This window comes from Lissotriton helveticus, chromosome 11 (genome assembly GCF_964261635.1).
Source record: "Lissotriton helveticus chromosome 11, aLisHel1.1, whole genome shotgun sequence".
Taxonomy (NCBI): Eukaryota; Metazoa; Chordata; class Amphibia; order Caudata; family Salamandridae; genus Lissotriton; species Lissotriton helveticus.
In genome coordinates, this window is record NC_136072.1 from 631,181,675 (window position 1) to 631,195,095 (window position 13,421).

Consider the following 13,421-nt stretch of genomic DNA (forward strand, 5'->3'; position numbering starts at 1 on the left):
GACAAGGTGTACGCTAAGTCAACATTTAAATCTGCACATTATGGGCCATATACACAAAGGTAAATTTGTTACCTTGCCAACACCATCAAAGCGCACGGGATGAACCTTACCTCATATGCGGATGATACACAGCTGATACTGGCTGTCAGAAATGATGGGGAAACAGTGGCAGAAAATTTCAAGACAGGAATGCTGGCCATTGGAAAATGGATGTCAGCAAACTGTCTGAAATTAAATTCCGACAAAACCGAGGTGGTCACTTTTGGCCACCTCAGCCCTAGCTGGTCCCCAACCTGGTGGCCATCATCTTTTGGAGTAGCGCCCAAACCAGTCACGAAAGTGAGAAATTTAGGAGTCATATTTGATGACAACCTTAATTTCATGGCCCACGCCAATCAGACAGCCTCCACGGCTTTTTACAAGCTACGCCTGGTGAGGAAGATTCTCCCTTTTCTTCCAACAAATGTGGGAAAGACACTGATCAGCGCTTTGGTCCTATCAGCACTGGACTACTGCAATGGACTGTTTGCAAACGCCCAAGTTAGGATAATTAAGAAAATGCAAACAGTCCAAAATGCAGCAGCCAGACTTCTCCTTAACATTCCTAAATTCAAACCTATAGCAGAGTCATTGAGGAGTCTTCACTGGCTTCCGGTCAGGAACCGAATTAAATTCAAGACTTTATGTCTCGTCTATAAGGCACTTCACCGTCAAGCGCCGCAATTTCTGTGTGATCACCTGGTTCCATATACCCCCTCTCGAACGCTACGATCTGCAGGACAGAATGACCTAGTAGTGCCCCGGACTAGGCTGGTCAACTGGGGAGACAGACGTTTCCTAGTTGCCGCCCCAAGATTGTGGAATACTCTTCCACAACCGATAAGATCAAGTCCAAACCTAATGTGTTTTAGGAAGAAATTGAAAACCTGGCTTTTCAACCTCTGAAAACTTTTCCAAGCTCCTATAGGAGGGTAACACAGTATAGCGCCGAGACGCCTGCGGGTAATTGTTGCGCTCAATAAATGCTAAAAAATAAATAAAATAAATAAATACTGTCAGAACTCCTCTCAGAGCCCAAACGAGCTGGTTAAGGACTTTTACTCCTGATGTCCAGGGGCCCAACCTACTATGGATCCTGCTCAACTGGGCCAAGTATCTTTCTGCACTTTACTTTCTTTGGTAGCTATGGCCGAACAGCCAGTCTCGCTGGGGGGAGAGGAAGGTAAATTTGATGTTGATATAGGTCAGTGAACATGACTCCTAATTCAAATTGCAAACATTACAAATAATAAATGTGTCCAGCCAAATACTTACTTTTAGAAGAAAAAGTAGTATTTTATCTGGACTCTACACAGGCAAAGTAATAACATTCACAAGCAATAACAATACCCCTGAGTGTGGGGCTCTAGTCTAGTAATTGTCAGGCAAATCCCCATCCCACCCTTTTTCGTGTAACATGTGCGGAGTTATTCACCATACAACGGTGGTCAGATCCAGAGGATGCTCACTATTAGGCCGTACTCAGAAGGTGCCCTTTGACTTCTGATTTTAGTGAAAAGTGTCTACGTGCCTGCAGGACCATTAGCAGCAAGTATTCCAGTGCCCATATGGCCAAATTCACGTTTTAACTGCTCTTGCTGCCCGGAAGATTGCAGCAGGTACCTTCAATGTGTACCTGCGAGTCCTGCTCAGTTTGAAGAAGTCTGGCTGCTTGCAGCCCACGTGGTTGCTCCCAGTGGCACAGGTACAATCTCATGAGCCACACTGCCAAAGGTCTCTCAGTAGTCGGAGCGGCATCCAGCTTGCACAGACATAGTAAGTTGGATTTTACAGTAGGGTTGGGGGCATGGGGTGGGGGGGGGGGAGTACATGCGATTCCTTTCTTCAGCCCCTGGCTTGAGCCAGCGAGGGTGTGATGTCATCCACAAAGTCTCTAGCAGTCCTCAGTGATGAGTCTGGGGCAGTTTCATCGCAGTGCAGGCCCAACCTGCTGATCGTAGCCTCAGTCTATCTTCAGGAGGCTACCTTAATCCTGTGGCAATGTTGGTAGAGGCAGCCCCCCTGCTGGCATACGGGGTCACCAGCCATGGTACGTTGTAATAATGGTGAAGGCTCTTCCAGCAAAGCACCCAGGCCCAGACAGTCACAAGTCTTGGCACTCCTTGAAGTAGTAACTTTACTGGTGGCCCCCTCTGGCATGTGGGGGGTCACTGCAGCACAACGGTACAGGCTTAGCGAGACCCTTACGATGCTAAATTCTCTACTCGATCTACGGCGGCCATCTCCTGGCATACAGAGGTTGCCAAACACCATCCTTCACATGGCCTTCACCCGATTGGTGCTCAGTCGAATCCTCACATTGCACAGGGAGTGCTCACGGTAGGGCTCCCCACTGGACCTGGCTCCCTTCAACACTCTCCTCTTTCTCACAGGACACACTGGTTTTTGCAAGCAGGCAGGCACTGGTGCTCTAGGACAAATGAGCTTGGTTTTCCAGTGCTGGTCACAATCAGAAGTCTTGTCAGAGCTTCCCCTTCTCTCACAGCCCGTGCGGCTTGGCAGATGACAATTTTTTACTTTCTTAACCTGCCCTCCTTATAGTCCTTTTCCAAGCATCAAACGTGATTTAGCAACTGAGTGTTTGAAGTACTATGCTGGGATTCTGCTTCTTTTGAAGTAGACACATCTTTCTTCTTTCCTATGAAAGATGTTTGTCACCCAGCAGGTAAGACTCTGAAACTGATAGTCCCACAGCACTACTCATAGAAATGACCAAAGTTCAGTCCTGGATGTCTGCCACAATGACATGTACATCAAAAGGTTAATCCCAGAACCCCAGCCCTACAGCCCCCTCTCCCTTCTGAGATGTCTAGACTCCTTTCTTGCAATCTATCACTGAATCAAAGAGCAGTCTTGTAGTATAAAAGGAATCTCTTCCTTTTCCCCTCCAGTGTGTGTCCCACCATACCTCCAGGAATGCAGCAATACACCAATCTGCTTTGGGGGATTTCTCTCCTCTGCATGTCTTCATCAGATAGGCCGGGGCTTCCCAAAATGGAACCCAGGGTCCTATGTTGTTTACCATTGCAGGCACATTTACTCAGTGTATATGCAAAGCACATTTACAGTTCAGCACTAATTCTCTCTCTCTCTCTCTCTCTCTCTCTCTCTCTCTCTCTCTCTCTCTCTCTCTCTCTCTCTCTCTCTCTCTCTCTCTCTCTCTCTCTCTCTCTCTCTCTCTCTCTCTCTCTCTCTCTCTCTCTCTCTCTCTCTCTCTCTCATGTGTCAGAAATTCACAAAACTCATTTCAGCTGTAAGACCATTTAATTGTGCAGATATCTCCGCTATGAGCTTGGATTTCTTCACACCTGTAAATCCCACTTACAGGGTTCAAACATGGGCGTTTTGTGTCTGCACAGCCGATCATGTTTCCCCTGTGCTGAGTTCTACTAGTAAGGCCCTAAATGAAAAGTCACACGATTTCTCAAATGGACTCCTGGAAACCACGACGTGCCTCAGCATTCAGCGAGTATACACTTTAGAATGTTTGTGACTAGCATAAAATCGGGAAAGTACATGCAGGCAGAGGCGGAGTAGAGGTGGACGTGCCAGCAAAGGAGAATAGCTCAGACAGTGGTCTGATGTGGCTCCAAGAGCCCAAGCAGGAACGAGCCAGCAACGGATCTAGTGAGTGAACTTCACGTTAGTCACGTAAAAATATGTTAAAAACATTAGAATTTAAAAAGTAGATGTCTTTAACATTTGAAAGGGTTACAATTTAGAACACTGAGGGGCGCCTATTGGAAGTCATAGTTTCTCTCCATGAACTAAGAGGCATTCTTAAACTGCGTCCCCTCTGACCTGGTGATAGTACCACACGAGAACCAAGAGGCAAGTCCCAGTCACAATTTAGCCTTTACATATAGTCCCAATTTTTAGCAGTATTGTTATTAAAGATGGAGCACTATTATAGGCACGGGGACTGTATACAAGATGTATTTTTTTTACAGTGCACATGCTGAAATGCCATATTACAACGTGCTGTCAAATGTGATGAGCAAGGTAAAAGAAGCATGGTGAAGAAAAGAAGTATAATTGGATCCTGTGCTTAATTTGAGCCGGTGGATGCTGGTGTAGGGCACCAGCACTTATTTTTCCAGAATCAGATATTAACGGAGTGGAGTGCAAGATAGGAAACACCACACAGAACGGACAGATGGATGACGAAGAAATAGCAAAAACACCACAAGCAGAAAGCAGGAATTTGCAAGAGCAAGAAAAAGGGACAGGGAATGTTTGGTAGTGGATTTAAGACTACTAGCCGCCATTCCATAAAAGACTGTTCTCTCCCTTGATATATCTCTTCGCTCCCATGCCCACATGAGGGAGAATGGGGGATGGTTCTAGGCTTGGCTAAGAGCGGGCAGAAGCGACGGGGATCGGCTCGTTTTGTGTTCGAGGGTCCAAGAGGACCTAGAGCTGAGCCAGAGCCAGCATATGTCTCTGGTATTTAGTGGCTGGCCGTGCCCATCTCTAAGGTGGAATGCTCCCTCCTTATTCATTTGTGAACAGAGCTCTATGGGTCGATAAACCTGCTACAAATGTGCCGCAAGAATATTGACCAAAATGTGCAGGGGGATTCGATGTACTCTTGACTGACCTACGGTCAATCGCAAATAGGCACTTTTGTCGCTAACACACACACTGTTTCTTACTATGATGCAACATATCCTCTAGATGTCAGTATAGGACAATAGATCGTGCCTATGAAACTGATATTATTGTGGCAAGTTTAGAACTGCAGAAGCACATAAAGAATTTGTATGCTTTGTTACACATTCAATTTTTTATTTAATTAATACGCGTTACGCGTGTACATTTTGATACAGTTTTCGTGCTGGTTCCTTAATATTGTGCCTTTAAAGCCCCTGACCTTTCCGTCTCCCGAGTCACACTCAAGTAATATTCAGAGAGGGGTCATACCCAGTGGCGTAGCTAGATCGACTGCCACCCGGGGCGGACACTAATTTGCCGCCCGGTTCAAGGGGGGACTTGCTGACAGGCACGACTTGCTCACCTCCGCCGCCCCCAAAAACAGAGTTCATAAACGTCGGTCCATGTCGTACCACCCAAGGCTCTAGAGATGCTACTCAAGGATGACCGCACAGATTTCCCTAGGGGCCATGGGGTCCACCCAGAAACAGTGTAGGTGGCAACCAAGGAGGTTCACAGACATCTCAGCACAGGGTCTGTGCTCCACCTCCCAAGATGCAATGTATTTGGACTAATGTGAAAGGGAGGAGGCAGAGGAGAAGTTCATGAGAGGAAGAGGTACAAAAAAAAGTGCGTGGGGTGGGATGGGGCTGGGCAGTGCAGGGGCGGTGGTTCCCCTATGCTCTTTTAAAGCCCTAACTGGTCCACATAGGTTAGATCCCTTCTGCCCTTTGGAAGCCAGGTTTGTTTTCCATGGAAGGAGGTTTTAAGGAGTCAGCTGGAGCAGAGAAAGGTGGGTAGTGGCCATCTGAAGGTGGTAGACGGGAGAGACCGGAACAAATGGGGAAGGTGGCAGAAGAGATGCGCTCTACAGCTGCCATCAATGGACCAACCAACAATGACTTATGCCGTTTCATTTTAACTCATCGATGAAAAAGTTGAAAGTGCTATTATATGGAGAATTCTTGTTAAGGATACGTTAGGAGGTAAGGGGTTAAGGGTAAGAGGTTAAAGATAGAAGTGATTGAAGAATATGGGTAAGTGTATTGTGGTAAAATAAGGGTTTAAGGGTATGGCATAAACGGTAAGGTGTAAAGGATAAGATAATAACATATTAAGTACTATACTGTTGGAGCCTCACAGACTGACTCTGGTATGCGAGCTGAGGAAGGTGTTGGTCTCCCCTTCTTCCACGGCTCAGCGGTGGTTGCGGGTTCAAGAGTTGATGTCTGCTACTGTAATGATTGTTCTTTCTGCTCTGTTGTACTTGTACCCTCTGGTGAATCATGTTCTGGGCCTTTGGTGTCCAGGCTCTCAGGATTATGAATAGTTGATTCTGGGGACTGTGGAAGTGTCCCGGGCCTTGTCCTGGTGGCTGGAGGATCAGAACCTCCTGCAGGGCTCTCCCTTTGTGTCCCAGGAGAGGGTGGTACTGACTGCAGATACCGCAAGCTGGGTTGGGTGGTAGTGTTGTGCTAGCAGTCTGTTCAAGGGATCTGGTCAGTCCAGGATGCAGGGATGTCTTTGAATTGGAGGGAGTTGAAGGCGGTACAATTGTCCTCGACTCATTTTCTTCCCTGGAACCTACAACGAGATGTGCTGGTAAGGATGGATAATACAGTGGTGGTAGGGGTAGGCTAAGTCAACCACCAGGGCGGTGCCAAGGTGGCTTCCCTGAACTTGTTAGCGCCACAGATTTGCCTGTGGGCAGAGTTGAATTTGTTGTCTCTGAGGGCGTTGCATCTGCCGGGTGCTTTGAACTCGGAGGCGGATCGCTTGAGCAGGTTGTTTCCCTCCCTGTCGTAGATGTGTTTGACACCGGTGGTGTTTGGGGCCCTAATGGGGCGCTTTGGGGTGCCGGTGGTGAACCTGCTTGCTGCTCCGGGCAACGCTCTGAGGGAGCGGTTTTGCTCTTTAGGTCAAACGAACTTGGTTTGGAGAGTGGATGCGCTGTCATTCTGGTGGGAATGGGGCTTGATGTATGCCTTTCCCTGATTGCATTTCCCGTGCCTAAAATGAAAGTGTGTCCTCATGTAACGTAACTGGTGCTATGTAAAGCGCTCTGATAACTGATTCGGTTCGGTTCTAGTTCGCGCTATATAAAACTCTGCAAAAAAAAAAATTGCCTTGATTACTAGGGTCCTGTTGAAGGTTGATTTGGACCGTGGTTCCCTCTGTGGAGGTTGGCGATGGGCCCTTGCTGGGCATTGCCAGTGGTTCCTTGTCCCCTTTCGTATCCTCCTCTGTCCAGGGATTGTCTCCTTGGCTTACATCTGGCAGGTTGGCTGATTAGGATGAACCTCATGGCAATGGGGTGTTCTCTTGAAGTGGCTCTGCTTATCCAACAGTCCCGGCAGCCTTTGACTCTTAAGTCCTAGGCTCGGCATTGGGTGTCTTTGCAGGGTTGGTATTCAGATCAGGGCTGGTAGGCTATGGAGGTGGCTCCTTTGCGGTTCTTGGATTTCCTGAAGGTTGACTTCGACTTGGGTTTGGTTGTGTTCTCCTTGTGGGCTCAGTTGGCGGCGGTGAGGGGCTTTCGGGGTCCGGTCTGTGAGCCTGTTGTTCCTTTGGTGTCCCGGTTGTTGAGGAGTTGTTTCCTCAAAAAGCCTATGGTTAAGTCCTTTACACTAGGTTGGGATCTTCCATTGGGCCTAAGGGCTTTGCAGTCTGCTCCTTTTGAGCCTCTGGAGGAGGTGTCTCTGCTTTTTCTGACAATCAAGGTGGTTTTTCTTGTTACTATTACCACGGCCTGGAGGGTTGGGTGCCTAGTTGTGTTCGGAGCCCTTTTTGCATTTTGTTTTCCACATCAGGTCGTTCTCCGGCCTGATCCTTCCTTTGTTCCTGTTTCACTATTTGGAGGATCTGGTTCTGCCTGTGTTCTGTCCTGATCTTCTTTCTGAGGAGGAGATGCAGGTGCACTGTTTGGATGTTGAACAGGCTCTTGAAGTGTACTTATTACATACTCAGCCTTTTCGTAGGGTGGATTCCCTTTTTGTGAACTTTAGCCTCGCGTCCAGGGTCTGAAGCCTTCTGGTGCTACTCTTAGTCGGTGACTGAGGTGGGCTATGGGGTGGCATATGAGGCTTGTGGGGTGCTGGTGCCTGGGTTGGTGTAAGGGTGATCCACTCAGGTATGGCTGCTTCCTGAGCTTGTTTTCAGGGGGCTTCTATGGCTGAGATCTGCAAGGCTGCTACTTGGAGTGTTCATCACACCTGTATGCCCCATTATTGTTTGGTGGTGGGTGGGACTGAGTCAGCTGTGTTTGGGAACGCTGTGTTGCGTTCTGTTCAGGTGGTGTGACTTTCTGCTTGTGCTAATAAAGTCTTTGTTCTGCTGTTTGATGAAGCTGATTCATGCTTTCATATCTGCTTATGCAGTATTAACTGTGACAAGGAGGTCAGACGAGGAAGTAATGACCAGTTACTTACAGGCCGCCAGCCAAGGGGTCCGCCTCAGGCCCCCCGAGAAGATGCTTCGATCCCCCCCGCCCTGAGTCTGGACTGTGTGTGCTGGGGGCCTGGAGCAGAGGAGGGACATTCTGGGACATTCTCTCCTGCAGAGGGACACGTGTCCGTCTCCCCATCTTTGAAGACTGCTCAGGTGTTGGGTTCTCACTAAAGTCTTAAACTCTCTCTTTTATGTGCTCAGACCATGCAATAAACCGAGCGAGCCTGTCCTCGGAAGGGGCGGGGGTAGGGGGGGTAGGAGCTTGCTTTGAATAGAGCTGCGTTCATGCTTTAATCTTGTCCTTGTCTTGAACCTTCGTTGAAGGAAACAACATTCCTTGCATTTCCCGAAGACGTCCCGGCCCGCTCGGCGCATTGACAACACCTTCTTGTTTTACAGTTAGCGCTGTATGGAGGGGCCGTCTCCTTGTTACCTGGGAAATTATCAAATCAAGTACCTGACCCTAAAATGGAGGTCAGATTGTGACAAAGGGATCTATATGTAAACCCCGGTGGTGCCGGACAATGCAGTTTTGAAGTGGCTGCAGCAGCAACCGTTGAAGTAGTGCCCTTTACCAGCAAGAAGAGATCCTATGTAGGATCAAGGTGAGCTGCCTATATAGTTATATTTGATCTCAAGCAATAATACCTACCTGATGCCCTGGACAATATCAAGTTGTGGAACACTTCCTATTCATTACAAGGCGATGCAGAGGTATTCTGAAACAAAGTGGTGTTGATTAACATTTGTTTGGTTCTTGTTTTTAGGATTGTGGCATTTCTGTGATTGTATACCTGGAGCAGACACTAGCGCCCCCAGACCTACCAGCAGAAAGGAAGGGGCCCCATAAAGTCGGTCTCCAACTCCAGTGAGACGGCTTGATTTCTGCCGATACACCTTACCGGTCCTCGCAAAATGGCGGCCACCTAGAGGCTTCGGCAGCAACCGTCCGACGTGGGCGCCCTTCAGTGCGGGACTGACGCCTTCCCCCCACCCTCCCCACAACCCTGTGGGGGTCCAACGCCTTCTGCCCTGCAAATCAGTGATTGAGCCTGTTAATTTCGGAGCGCCACAGGCGGGCGGGAAGGCTCACGCTCTCCTCAGCGCAGCAAGAAGTGTCAGCTGCACTGTTCAAGCCATTAACAGCTGTGTAACAGGTAGTGCCAGCTGCATTGTTTAGGCCTTTTACAGCTGCGCAGCAAGTAGTGCCAGCTGCATCATTTAGGCCTTTTTCAGCTGCGCAGCAAGTCGTGTCAGCTGCACCGTTTAGGCATTTTACAGCAGCTCAGCAAGTAGTGTCAGCTGCACCATTTAGGCCTTTTACAGCTGCGCAGGAAGTAGTGCCAGCTGCACCGTTTAGGCCTTTTACAGCTGCACAGCAAGTAGTGCCAGCTGCTCCATTTAGACCTTTTACAGCTGTGCTGCAAGTAGTGCCAGCTGCACCGTTTAGGACACTTTATCCGTGGGGACATTTTACAGCTGTGCAGCAAGTAGTGCCACCTGCTCCATTTAGGCCTTTTACAGCTGTGCTGCAAGTAGTGCCAGCTGCACCGTTTAGGACACCTTTATACTTGGGGACATTTCTGATTGAGTTAGGACTCTCGCTGCATTGGCAGCAACCTTGACATTATGGTTTCAGGGCATTTGAGTCCCCCTCTGAGATGGCCAGTTGGCCAGGGAGACTGCAAGGTTTGTACAGAGCCAGGCCCCTTTTTAAGTATATGTGGTGCTAGGAAATGCTTTTCATGTTGTATAATTTACGCACCCTGTTCTGAGCACCTCTAAAGGTGGCCCTATGATGACGAGGCTGTCGTGCATATTTTGATTTTGCTAGTCAGATTTTGTTCCACCCTATGCTCTTTGCCCCTAATGTTAGTGATTCTCAGGAGATTAGGGTCCAATAGCAGTCTGTTGAGATTATGGGGGTACAATGCGGTTGGTGCCGAATGTGCTTCTGTTACAGGCTGATGCTAAGTACAGTGATCACCAGAGGTCACTGGGTGTTTGTTTGTGATCTGCTTTACTTTGACTAATTGTGCTTTGTGATGGATTTGACAGGTATCCAGTTGGTCCTATCATATGTAAACATTTCCCTTGTAAATATTATCTTGTGCCAGTTGGCTTCATGTATACATAGATGAAGGACCCAACAAATACCCACCTCTCTTCCTGGATGGCACATTAGTTCAGATTTCCTCACACGACGTCTGGAATATGTGCCCCCTTTTAGTCCTTATACTTCTCATCACCACCGCTTTCCTAGTAACACCCTTCTCGTATCCTCCCCGCACTCCTTCTCCTCATTTTCCTAACATGGCCACCACTCGAGTTAAGGCTGGAATTAACTGCTACAAAATCATTTATCCTCCCGGCCAGACTAAAGCTTTAGTAAAACAATTGAAGCATAACACTATTGAACGTTTCCCTGATTCCCTTTTTGTTGACCAATTTTACAATGGTCGTTTTGGGAGGCGCAAAAACGATTTCATTTTCTTCACTCATGACAACCCCTCTTGGTCCACCAGTTTATAGAATTCCCTAAACGTCACCTCCTCCTCCTCTATCCCTCATGGGAAACAGCTAAAGATTTCCCCCTCTGTGTATTTCAACGGCTCCCTCACCATCTCAATCTATAACAACGGTACTGTCATGATCCAAGGCAAAGACACCTGTCTCTCTCTCTCTTTGACAACCTGTTCCCCTCCCTCCTCCCCTCCTCTACGACCGGGTTTTCCCCTGACTCTCCATCTAGCTCCACCCATTACTCCCTTTCTCCTCCCTTGACCCCCCTACACTCCAATAGGCTGCACCCTCGGGAGACACAGGTCGGCCCTCTTCCCTCCCCCTCCCTTGTGCCCTCCTCTCCCTTTCCTCCCACTTCACATTTTGCCCCCCCTTCATCACGTCAGCCTTACCACTAGCTAATACGCTCCTCGTCCAATCTGCACCGTCCCGGTACTCCAGTCTCATCTCCTCCCCTCTATTCCTACCACCCCTCCTCCCCCATTTAACTTTCCTTATGTTCGCTCATTCCTCCTTCTCCCCCTCTTCTCTACCCCCTCCTCCCCTCGCTTCTTACCCCGATTTCTCCACAATCTCATTGCATCTCTCTCCTTCCCCCCCACTCCACCAGCAATGCTGTGCTACCTCCTTTCCCCCCTTGGTAACCCTTTCCATCTCCCTCCATCGGGCCCAGCAGAACCATTTCCTTTCTTCAACTTCCCCTTCTCCCAATCCCCCTCACTCTGCAGGATGCCCGTTCCCTCACAGCCACCTATCCTAGCCAACAGGACCTCTTCAACCACCTCCCCTCTTTTCCTCCCAAACCTCCTACACTCCTATGACACCTCACAGTCCTCCCCTCTCCCTCTCCCTCTCCTTCTACCCCACCGCCTTGATCCGCACCCATCTCCCCTAAATATGTCCTTAATTCCTTTCTTTCGTGCAACGCAAAGACAACTCTCCCTTCACCTCTGATAGACCAACCCCCGCTCTCAACCTCCACCTTTCCCCACATATGAACCCTATACCCCAACTCTCCTCCTGTCCCCCCACCTCTCCCTGCCTTCCACCACCAATTTCACCCCCTCCTTTTGCCATCGAGACACCCAACCTTCCGTGCTCTGCCCTACTCTCTCTTGAAAATAAGCTAGGCTCTCTTGTCACCTCCATCTCCCAACATGTAGCTTCCATTTCACTTTTAAGCTCCAAGGTTTCAACTTTCCTATTCACCTCAACTCCTTTGGAAAACTCTCACCTTCCCATGAGATGCACCTCGCCCCCTCACCCCATCATAGCCAAGCATAACCTGTCTGCAAACATCGTTCACTCACACAAGCCCTTGAATGCCACCCTTCTTCAACTTGCATCTCCGAGTAACCCAACTATCTACACTATTCCGAACATCTCTTCTGTCAGAACCAAGCATCCACCTAAACCCTCCCGTGCACCCCCGTATAGATACAATATCCCTATCACCAAAACAGTCTCGACAGAGCTGTGCTGTCTGCTCCACAACTGCAGATCTGCAATAAAATACAAACTCGAAATCTCTGATACCATCACCCTTCACAATATTGACATGTTCTTCCTAACAGAGACCTGGTTCAATGATACCTCTCACTTTGTTTGATCTCCTATTACCCACAAGCTATTTTATTTTTAGGAATGCCAGACAACGTTGGGGGAGGTGTTGCAGTAATCTTTAGAAACTCCCTTCAACTTAAGGCTTCTCCCATCATCCCCTTCCACTCTTTTGAATGTCTATCTCTTGAGCTTTAACTACACCACCGCTCACCCCTCAGATTCCATGTCATTTACCGCCCACCTGGCAGCGTCCCTTTGTTTATGGAGGAACTCACTGACTTCATCAGGGACCAATACTCGCAAAGTGACAATCAGACCTTCGTGGGTGACTTCAATCTCCACTGGGGCTCTCTGCAAGACTCTTCCGCGAACTTGCTGGCCACCTTCCTCTCTACAAACGATCTTATCCAACACTGCACAGAATCAACACACTCTAAGGGCTCAATCCTGGACCTTGTTATTTCTAAAGCAGGCATGCTTTCTATCGCTACCCCTATTCATGTAGACTGGTCTGACCACATCCTCATCCCATTCTCTCTTCAGCTAGCACACTCTATAATTCTTGGCCAACCTAAGAGGGCTACCTCCTGGTTCCGTGACACTAAAAATCTTGACACCGTTTCCCTCTGTGAATCAGCTTTGCTGTCACTTCCAAGGCTAGACCCGAACCTAAATGTTGACGATCTCACCTCCCAATGCCTCTCAGTCAAAATCAATAACGTCACACCTCTCCAAAGAAAAAAGGAAAGGCCCATTCCCCCAGCACCTTGGTTCAACAAATCCCTCTATGAAGAAAGGAAGCACCTATGACTCCTGGAGAAACAATGGAGGCAAGCGCCCTCCACCGATAATTTGGCCACGCTTCGTTCAGCAAGGTCCAAGTACCACAATCACATCGTCCTTGGCAAAGCGCGCACTTCCGAACCCTCCTTGACTCAGCCAAAAATAGACCTCAAAAACTAATTGGTCTCATCAAGAAGACTAACTGCTCTCCCCCAACCAGGATTCTACAAAGAAAGCTGCGGATTTCGCTGTATTCTTTGATGAAAAAGTGAAATCACTTGTGGATCAGGTCGCTCATCCTACCCCTCCAGAGGAGCGCAAATCACTAGCCATTTGCCAGAACTTCGACCCCATCTCTGAAGATGTCCTCCTCAAGTGCATCCTCAAAATAA